At 42.9% G+C, this 10929-nt stretch overlaps 1 long non-coding RNA gene across 1 annotated transcript; it reads right to left on the reverse strand.

Moving 5' to 3' along the window:
• Window positions 1-1064: 1064 nt before the first annotated feature.
• Window positions 1065-6258, reverse strand: LOC124253913. Its single transcript, XR_006892329.1, has 5 exons — window positions 6124-6258; window positions 4785-4872; window positions 3231-3739; window positions 1751-1850; window positions 1065-1129 (listed from the first exon to the last, which is right to left on the reverse strand). It is a non-coding gene; the product is annotated as an uncharacterized LOC124253913 (long non-coding RNA).
• Window positions 6259-10929: the final 4671 nt, after the last annotated feature.

A 10929-nucleotide genomic window follows, 5' to 3' on the forward strand; every position in this document is an offset into this window, starting at 1 on the left:
GACTTGACAATTTCGAAAGATGGCCAACATTATGCATGGAGCTTCTGTTAAACCAATAGTAGTTTCCTGTGTGGGCGTGTTGGTGGAGTGGACACAGCGGCGATGCTAGACTTGTACGATCGTGGGTTGGAATCCCAGTCACAAAATTATGGTTTAGTTTTGCCTGCACCTCGACACCAGATTTCCGCATCAGGTGGAGCGTACTGCCAACACGGAGCCAACACGCATAAATATCCTGTCCGTATTGGTCTCCCCCTGCCCTGAATCATTCCGACAAAGAGTAACACCGGTGTGGAGGTTCATGCATTGCGTGAGTGAGTTGAGTTTTACGCCGCACTCAGCAATATTCCAGCTATTTGGCGGCGGTCTGTAAATAATCGGATCTGGACCAGACAATCCAGGGATCAACAGAATGAACATCGATCTACGCAAATGGGATGCGATGACATGTGTCAACCCAGTCAGCAAATCTGACCACCCGATCCCGTTAGTCGCATTCCGTCATTGAAAATGTCCTTACCCTTTCACGTTGGTGAAAACAATATCAATTTATCTTCATTCATTGATTTGTTTTGGGAGAAAGCGACTAGATCTATGTCACAAGTACTTATCAAATGATCAACAATGTCATAAAATGAGTTATAGAATTAGTGAAAAGAATTTCTATGTCTTGCTGGTCGACGTTGGAGACAACGCAAAGTAGGGACGGCCTTACTGGAAGCGACTGCATGTGTGAGCGAGTCGGTATTTGTCGTGTATTATAGTCCGTATCACCAATAAGTATGTTTCTCTTCAGTAGTGAACAAACTCGTTACTTTTGCCTTTCAGTATTCATTTACACTTCGCAACACTTCTAGAACTGAAGTTGGAAGGCCGTTCATACACCCATTAGCCAAACTATAGTCATGAAAATCTACGATGTTCTTTAACTTTTGAAAACGGAAAGGCAAAAGAAAAGAGTTTTACTGACAACTAATGTATGCATGATCATGGGTACACAATTCTGTACGATACTGTAATGGTACACAGCTCAACATTCAGGTCTATAAAACACTCAAATCAAGTTCACTTGAGCCAGTTTTATTGATGTTTTTGTTGTTTTTTCAGTATGAAAACACTGGTCCTTCACCTGCAACAAAGATGAGAAACTTACGAGCTAAAGCTTTAGCCACTGGGCTACCCAACCACCCCACTAAAGTTATACACCGGAGAAGACATTTGTGGACTTATGTTTTAGGACAGTGGCGGTGTGTGGTCTTGTTCCAAAGTCAGAAATCAGTTGAAGTTAAGTAATGATGAGTGACCGTGTTTGCCAGGGTGAGATTCTAGGGCTTCAGTTCTGCCCTACAACAAAGCACACGTGACGGGTGGTCTGACCATGCGAGTTTGTTTAAATTTACTGTTAACCAAGCAGTGAATGGGTACCCAATGGAACTAGCGCCACAGGCAGCCTGGATTGACCGAGGTTAATACATTGTCTGACCATAATTTGTCCTTGGCGCCAACGAGCTCTTCAAATATATTACACATAGGCGCATCCAGAAATTTCGAACCCCTGAACCCCACCTTGGCTGGGCCATTGCAAAACATTAACTTCAATGTGGTCTTTGAGTCATTTTCAAAAGAGGGTGTATGTGGATTGGTGTGTGTGTGTTCGAACCCCCTGAACTGAACACACACCCCTCTCTGGATCCGCCACTGTTACATATATGAAGTCAACATTTGGGAATTTATGAGAATTGTTAATTACCCTTTGTACAACAGCCTTGACATCTTGATACAGAGAATCCTCAGACTCCTGAATGGGTCCTTTGGTGGAGGGCGCTTCTTGCCCTTCCGTTTTGGGGCACCTGCAAACAAAGGTTACAAATCAACATGTTGGTTGTTTACGCTGCAGCTGCGAGTGACCAGTACACAAGCAAGTGATTGATTCGAGCAATGATCCACGCCACAGGGGTGCGAGGAGGGTACAACTTAATTACCGAGTCTAGCCTGTTCTACCATGGAACTTATCTTAGACAAGATACTCGGTTTTTATTTGTGAGTGAGTTTAGTTTTACGCCGCACTCAGCAATATTCCAGCTATATGGTGGCGATCTGTAAATAATTGAGTCTGGACCAGACAATCCAGTGATCAACAGCATGACAATCGGAACCGATGACATGTGTCAACCAAGACAGCGAGCCTGACCACCCGATCCCGTTAGTCGCCTCTTACGACAAGCATGGGTTACTGAAGATCAATTCTAACCCGGATCTTCACGGGCGGTTCATGTGTATAGCTTAGTGTCTCCAAGACTACCGTGTTTGTTCTCATCTTGACAAGCTTTATCGCAATGTTTTAATAGTTAATATATAACGCCGTGACGGATTAACTATAGCAATGGAATAATCGGGTGACGCATTATTTGTTTTGACTATTAACAGACTAAACTGGTTCATCGATGCAAAATTCAAACTCAAATGGAATTCCAGAGATTCTGAAGTCGGACATTTTCACCCAATACGCCCAGAAGGAAAGAAGTCACTTCATCTAACATGGTCAGATACTGAATTTTAGAATTAAGTCTGCCATCTTAATACATCTGAATATCTAATAAGAACCAGTTAAATTTAAATAATGTTTTTACACGGACCATTAGAAAATGGACTGAAAAGGGAAGATTCACGTCTACGCAATCATACGAATCGGACCAGCCATGGTTTTGTTACCAAAAAAAACACCTAACAAACCTATACTCGAAAAAACGAGGATCTATAAATAATTATAATGTGTTTTTGGGGTTCGGGGTTTGTTTTCTTATTTCGTTTTATGCCGCACTCAGCAATATTCCAGCTATATGGCAGCAGTCCGGACCAGACAATCCAGTGATCAACAGCATGAGCGTCGATCTATGCAATTGGGATACGATGACATGTCAACCAAGTCAGCGAGCCTGACCACCTGATCCCGTTAGTCGCCTCTTACAAGCATGGTTGATGAAGACCAATTGTAACCCGGATCTTCACGGGTCATGCAATGTGTGGTTGACACTCACAATGAACTAGTGCACAGGTTTGTCAGAAATATAAAATATTCACCATCCAAAAATGAATTCATCGACATTTGCCAATGTGCGCACATAACACTGACTGTTTCTGATCGTCTCTTGGATAGTGTCATCAAGAATGAATGCCTTTACACATTTGGTAATGACAAGAAAGTATTCACCAATTATGTAACTACTCACGTTTGTCCCTGTATCTGCCGGAGAGCTCCAGATATCGGCGGAGTTTCTTGATTTCGGCCTCTGCATCTGAATGTTCAGACAGAGCATCGGATTCAGAGTCTTCAGCGTCATCGTCCACGGCGTTTTCGCTTTGATCGTCATCGTCAGCGATCAAAGAATCTTCGTCGTCAAAGAAGTTGCCAGTAACAGCATCGTCAAAACTGAAGTCCTCGTCTTGGAATCTGCGAGTTTCATTCTTTTTGCCATCCTTGCCCTTAGGTTTAGGCGTTGGCGTGGGCGTTGGCTTGGGCGTTGGCGTGGGCGTTGGCTTGGCTGTTGGCTTGCTGTTGGCTTGCCTTTCGGCGGCGGTTTGTTATTTTTAAGGGTCACAAGCAGTGCATAACGAATGTATTTTCGCAAAGAAACCCAGTTTTTCATGCGGAATCGGGAGGCTCGTCTGTATGCGTTGCACACGCGTATGACCGACACAAGGAAACGCATATCCTTTTGGCAGATATTCTTTTTCGCTGCTTTAAACAGAAAACATTGTAAGCAAAAGTTTCAACGGTGGGTGCGAGGAAAGGGAAGAGGGGGTAGGAGTTGTATGTAAAGTGGGAATCGGATGAGGTTAGCTGTATTGTGTGCGTGGGGAGCCGAATAGCTCGGAATTATACTATTCACTTTGCTAAGGATAAAAAAATGGATGCAACAGAAAACTATGTAGGGTCAAATTTGGTTTAAATATCTAAGCTTTTTGTAAGCATGGTTCCTAGGTTTCAGTATGTCATTGCATCTTGTTGATCCCATACCTGCTATTGACCGGTGGCGTTTTGTCAATGACTCGTTCCATGATTTGCAAAATGGTTGATTGTGCCATGAAAACCATTTTTATGGTCATTCATGTATCAAGTGCACAAGGTTAGAATAAAGTGGCTGTTTGCCTAAAGAGGGGTTACCATATTATTTATCCAGTTTTAAAGGGATACAATTTCAAATTATAAATCTACGTTTAAGTAAGGTAGTGCATTTTTGTGATCCTTATCAAAGTGTGATTAGTATATCAACGCCTTGTACTCATATTCACGTACAACAGCCACATAAGTGAGTATGACCCAACACTGCCGCTGTTACAGGTCATTGGCTCCCTCCCTCTACTAGCAGTTTGCGTTCTGCTGTTTATTTTGTTGACAGTTACATAGACAGATTCTTTAATACAAATGCATAAAATCGGTGATTTACAATGTGATTAGGTTGTCTAACAAAACATCCACTTGCACAGTTTGAGATCGATTGGGTCATTGCATGAAGAGATATTTACAAAAAACCGGGTCCACATGCATTTCATGCCAAACTATACACCATATACTCCAACTCATGTTCTGTCTAAGTTAGGTTATGTTGAAAGCCAAAACTGCAGTTTCTGTTCCAACCAGAAATGGGCTTCACACATTGTACCCATGTGAGGAATCTAACCAGGATCTTCAGCGTGACCAGCCAAAGCTTTATCCATTAGGCTACCCCACCGCCCTGATCTCGAATACTTGAACCTGGTCCAAGACTCCAGCTAATACCTACGAGGTTTTCCTTTGCCTTTCCTTTTTCTGGCATTCCATCGAACCGATGCAGAGGACAAGGATGACCAAGAATAGGATCTTCATCTTTGCTGTAATGAACAATGGATTTACAACGAGAAGCACTTAGCTTACAAGACATGCAATTAAAAAACAATGGTGTCATCCCATTATTTTGAGGTTTCTTCAAAACAGTGAGTCCGCAAACCGTTGGACGTAAATTCAGATTGCACGAAGGTACGTCAGTTTGCAACAATTTTTCAAAGCTTTGTGGGAAATTGACGATATAATTACAGATTTAAATATATGAATGCAGCAATTTGGTTACGGTGATTCCGCTAGGCTTCATTTAGAGCTTTAGCTGTGTAGGGAGGGAAAATAATGTGGTTCAGGACTAGGAGACTACCGACACTACAGCCTTCTACATTACCCAGAGTGTCAGAAGCGCTATATTCCTGGGTCCCGATCCACAAAACGTTCGTAGCGCTACGACATTCTTAAGTCTATGATAAACTATAGAGTTACGACAGGTCGTAACGTTACGAACGCTTTGTAGATCGGGACCCTGGTCCCCGTTTCACAAAGATATCTTAGCTACGACTGTCGTAGGTCTATGTTACTGTATAGGTGTTACGACAGTCGTAGCGCTACGATAGCTTTGTGAAACGGGGACCTGGTACCAAACCCAGCAAACCTTACAGTAACTTAATGCCTGTAGACTGATTGGGAGGCAGCAAACTTAAGTCACCGAGAACAGTCCGACAATTTAGTATTTGGAATGCACACATGAGGTCCATGTTTTCCCAAAATCTTGACATTATCTGTAGTAATATTGTTCATAGTTAAAACAAAGTAGTTGAAGAATTAGCACGTGCTTTTATACTAAAAGCCCCTGTTAGAAGGAATATCAAACAGTAGTACCGAAGGCGTTCAAATGAAGTTCACTCTCCAACTGTGCATTGTCTTGCAACAAAGTTATTCAGGTCATAATTGGTTATTGTCGTTGGTATAGTTGTACGCAGAAACTGAGCTTCAGAAAACAGTTTGATGTACAGAGAATTGAATTTGAATTGACGCCCTCTACTCGTAAATAAAACCTCAAACGACCGTCCACTTCTATGCTTCTACCTATACGGTAGTTAGTTTTGCATGTTATTTGAAAGGGGCTGTAATATAAGTTGGAAATGGCCCAAGGAATAAATCTTTTAATCGGGTTGTATCCCACAATTAATATGCTTTAGAAAGATATCATGTTGGTTTTCATTGCAATACAACGTTCAATTCACAATAAAGATAATTAAACAATAAATTCAGCAACAACAACAATAATAATAAACTCTTACCCTTTAAACTCGACTGCCCGCTCCGACTTCCAACTGACGACTGTTAAGTGCGGGTTGGTCACGTGGCTCCTGTTCAACAAGTGCACGTGAAGCACGTGGTGTCAGGGAAGTGGTTCACTGTCACCCACTGTGCACGGGTACAATGTATTCACGAGCGAAATTATGCTGGTGTGACGAAACATACTCGGTGTCTTTAATAAAGGGTCAAATGATATATAGCACATGTAAAGAAAGGTTTCTCAGAAATAATAGAACCATTAGCGTGTCATCATTATGTTAAATGTGGTGACAAACGTGACACATCGTGACATGCAGACAAAAAGTTCAAACAGGAGTAGCAAACATCAGTTGTAAGAGAGAGTGAATTTAGTTTTACGCCGCACTCAGCAATATTCCAGCTATATGGCGGAGGTCTGTAAATAATCGAGTCTGGACCAGACAATCCAGTGATCAACAGCATAAGCATCGATCTGCGCAATTGGGAACCGATGACATTTGTCAACCAAGGCAGCAAGCCTGACCACCCGATCCCGTTAGTCGCCTCTTACGATAAGCATGGGTTACTGAAGGTTCATTCTAACCCGGACTTTCACGGGTCAGTTGTACAGACCAAACTCCCCAAAATGACAATGACAAACATGAAGCACTCAGTCATTCAATATCTTGTGTACCCTCCTCGCGCGTCCAAGACACGGGTGGACCTTGTTCTCGTGCTCATTATCAAGTTCATAAAGAAAGCTTGCGGAATCGCATTCCATTCCTCTACTAGATCTCTGTGGAGTCCTGGGAGATCCACTGGTGCTGGGTGACGTGTGTACACATGTCGACCGAGTTCATCCTAGGCATGCTCAATTGGGTTGAGATGTGGCGAGCACGCTGGCCACTCCATCCGCTCTACATCCTGCTGCCTAAGGAATTCCGTGACAGTCCTGTCCCTATGAGGCCAAGCGTTGTCGTCTTACAGTAAAGGGGGTCGACCATAAAGCCATGCATAGCTTGCAGGAATGGTACTGCTGTAGGAGCCGGAATCTCGGCCCGATAACGCTGTCCGGTAAGATTACCGTCGACCATGTGCAGTGGAGTACGTCCAGTAGGAGTTATCCCTGCCCAAACCATGACAACCCCCCGCCAAATCGGCCACAGTTACATCTGTGGTTCGCTCTCCATTGCGACGATAAATCCTCTGCCGGCCATCATGGAAGGACAAATTGAATCTGCTTTCATCTGTGAAGAGCACACGAGACCATTGACGTTGATTCCAGCGGCCATGATGTCTACTCCATCTCAAACGCGCCTGCCTGTGACGTGGTGTTAGTGGTTGACGAACTGAAGGTCGCCTACAGCGGATTCTGGCTGCCCTTGAAACGTCGACGAACGGTGCACCTGGATATCCTTACATTGTTAACATTGAAGTGTGCTGTCTGAAGATCTGCTGCGTTAAGGAATGTGTTAGATAATGCAGTGTTAATCATGTGCCTATCATCTCGGACTGTTGTACTCTGAGTAAACGTCGACGAACGGTGCTTCTGGATATCCTTACATTGTTAACATTGAAGTGTGCTGTCTGAAGATCTGCTGCGCTAAGGAATGTGTTAGATAATGCAGTGTTAATCATGTGCCTATCATCTCGGATCGTTGTACTCTGAGAAAACGTCGACGAGCGGTGCTCCTGGATACCCTTACATTGTTAAGACTGAAGTGTGCTGTCTGACGATCTGCTGCGTTAAGGAATGTGTTACATAATGCAGTGTTAATCATGTGCCTATCATCTCGGATTGTTGTACTCTGAGAAAACGTCGACGAGCGGTGCTCCTGGATACCCTTACATTGTTAAGACTGAAGTGTGCTGTCTGAAGGTCTGCTGCGTTAAGGAATGTGTTACATAATGCAGTGTTAATCATGTGCCTATCATCTCGGATTGTTGTACTCTGAGAAAACGTCGACGAGCGGTGCTCCTGGATACCCTTACATTGTTAAGACTGAAGTGTGCTGTCTGAAGATCTGCTGCGTTAAGGAATGTGTTACATAATGCAGTGTTAATCATGTGCCTATCATCTCGGACTGTTGTACTCTGGGCCGATATTCCACGGACCCATTAGCTTGAAATCTCTGCCACAGTCTACCAACGGCACTCTGACTCACATTAAAGCGGACAGCAACCTGTCGCTGAGTTTGACCAGATTCCAAAAGGCCTGTTGTCTGACCCCTTTCAGCAAGTGTCAAAAAAAGTTTCACTTTAAGCTGCGATTTCAAACAGGTATGCATGTGTATTGTCCTTCACTTTCCATGGATAGAGCGACTTGCACGTGGCAGTGGCAGTGGCAGATGGATTTCCATATTGACAATTTGAATGAAAAATGTGCCATTTGTAACAGAATGTATCGGGCCACCAAACTGTCGACGTTGAACAACGCACGCGTCAACATAACGTTCACCTCGCCGTCTGTACACCCTTGCCCTGCAATCTGAGCTGTCCAGATGAAATCTCGATTCGTCAGTGAACAAAACACCATCCCAATCTTGTCATCGGTAACGTAGATGCTGTCTGCACTAGGCAAGACGTGCCTGTCGGTGACGTTGGAGCAACATTTGACGTATTGCAGGCAGTCGGGACCGGTAGTGCTCCCTCAGTCGGTTTCGTACAGTCCTGGGCCTAGATTTTCGAAGCTCTCTTAGCGCTAAGATAGTCGTAAGATGTTAGTGTATGACAGTTCGACTATCTTTAGCGCTAAGATAGTCGTAAGTTTACGTTAACTAACTTACGACTATCTTAGCGATAAGAGAGCTTCGAATATCTAGGCCCTGGAACTGATTGGACGTAAGTCAGGAATTGTCCGAGCAGTCAAACTGGCAGTCTGGAATCGATTCCTTTGATGGGTCAGCCGAATGTGGTTCTCTTGCTGACGTGATGTCATGTGTGGACGGCCGGTACGAAGATAATGTCTCGTGTTCCCATTATGTTGAAATGTTGAGATGAGATCGTGTTTCGATGGACACTAAAATGTCTGGCCACTTCATTTTGAGCCATCCCAGTCTCCAGCATACCCATGATTTTCTGTAAGCCGTGGCATGACGTATGCACAGTTTAGGAGGCCAGAAAATAATCAACTGTTCTTCACTTTTTTCAATATCAGGTGTGTGAACTTCAGGTGTCAAAATGCATGCAAAAATTGAGGAAGTTCATTATACACAAAGTGCACGCATATGGTTTGCTGCATGTTTATTTAGGGTTATTTTTATAACTTTTCAAATAACTTTATTTTTTTAAATTTTATGTTATGCACAGTTACTTTTTTCCGTTAGTATGTAAGTTCATTTGCTTTAAATCTGTCTGAACACTTACAAGGATGCTAATTTTTGTATTGACTATTCATTACGGAACAGGGGCGGTGGGGTAGCCCAGTGGTTAAAGCGTTCACTCGTCACGCCGAAGACCCGGGTTCGATTCCTCACATGGGTACATTGTGTGAAGCCCATTTCTAGTGTCCCCGCCGTAATATTGGTGGAATATTGCTGAAAGCGGCGTAGAACCCAACTCCCTCACTTACTACGGAAAAAGCGACACTGCATCCAAACCCAGCCTGGTGCAGAATTCAGGTGAAGTGAGGTGTGGTAAAGTCAGGTCAGCGGATACTAGACGGTAAACCCATGAGCACGGTTGAGATGCTCACAAATGAAGTAACGCAATCAGGGCGAATTCTGCATTTAAACCGAGGATCATAAGATGCTCGCCTAAGGGACGCAACTCGTGTAAACGATGACTGGTCTAACAAAGAGTACAAAAATATTTCATATTTTATTTGTCCATTTTCTATCTTAAATAACAATGAGTAAGAACAAAATACCCAAATACTCAGAATTCACACCTTTCATTTAAATCAACTATTACTTCATTAATCCAAATTTAACCACTATATTTAATGGCTTTGGTTCAGAAGTCAGGGTGCAGGGTGTCAAAAGTTATGTTACTGGGACCCGAGAAGATTCCGGTTAGAATTGGCCTTCAGCAACCCATGCTTGTCGTAAGATACGACTATCGTCGTAAGAGGCGACTAACGGAATCGGGTGGTCAGGCTTACTGACTTGGTTGACACATGTTATCGTATCCCAATTCCGTAGATCAATTCTCATGATAACTGGATTGTATGGCCCAGGCCGGATTATTTACACACCGCCGCAATAGAGCTGGAATATTGCCGAGTGTGGCGTTTAACAAACAGATCTCTGTACTCGTGTATGCTATTCAACTGGCCTGGGTTATTTATATTAAATACCTAATTCTTTCAACAGAAACAGTTTGACTAAAAATTGTATGATGGTGAGCTTCCGATCACTTTGCTCAGTTGGTTGATCGATTACTTTGTGAAAACACTTGGCTCGTAAATGGAAACTAATTTGTGATATGAACGTTTCCTGAAGTACACTGCACGTTCTATTGGTTTTCTATGTAAAACACAATTAAGATGATTGTATTTGGCAGATCTGACATAATATGGTCAGAAATTCTGTCTTCAGATTGTTGGTTTGTTTTTCTTTTGGTTGTTTATCCTGCCATACATAAATGTACATTGTCGGTCTTAGTTATCTGCGAACATCTGGCCTGATACAGACTATAGTCCGTCAACTTAACTTTTGGCAACCTGTTTTTCACAATTTACATAAAAATCCTGAATATTTTAAACCGCTACTCTGTTCAAATGGTAATTGTATACCGTGACCTAACAAGATATCGATTTTAGTAATTTTAAAAGGATTATTAAAGATTTTGCCTTTAAACCTGTCATATAATAATTGTAAAACTGTGGA

Source organism: Haliotis rubra, unplaced genomic scaffold (genome assembly GCF_003918875.1).
Source record: "Haliotis rubra isolate DU_JTF1 unplaced genomic scaffold, ASM391887v1 Scf558, whole genome shotgun sequence".
Taxonomy (NCBI): Eukaryota; Metazoa; Mollusca; class Gastropoda; order Lepetellida; family Haliotidae; genus Haliotis; species Haliotis rubra.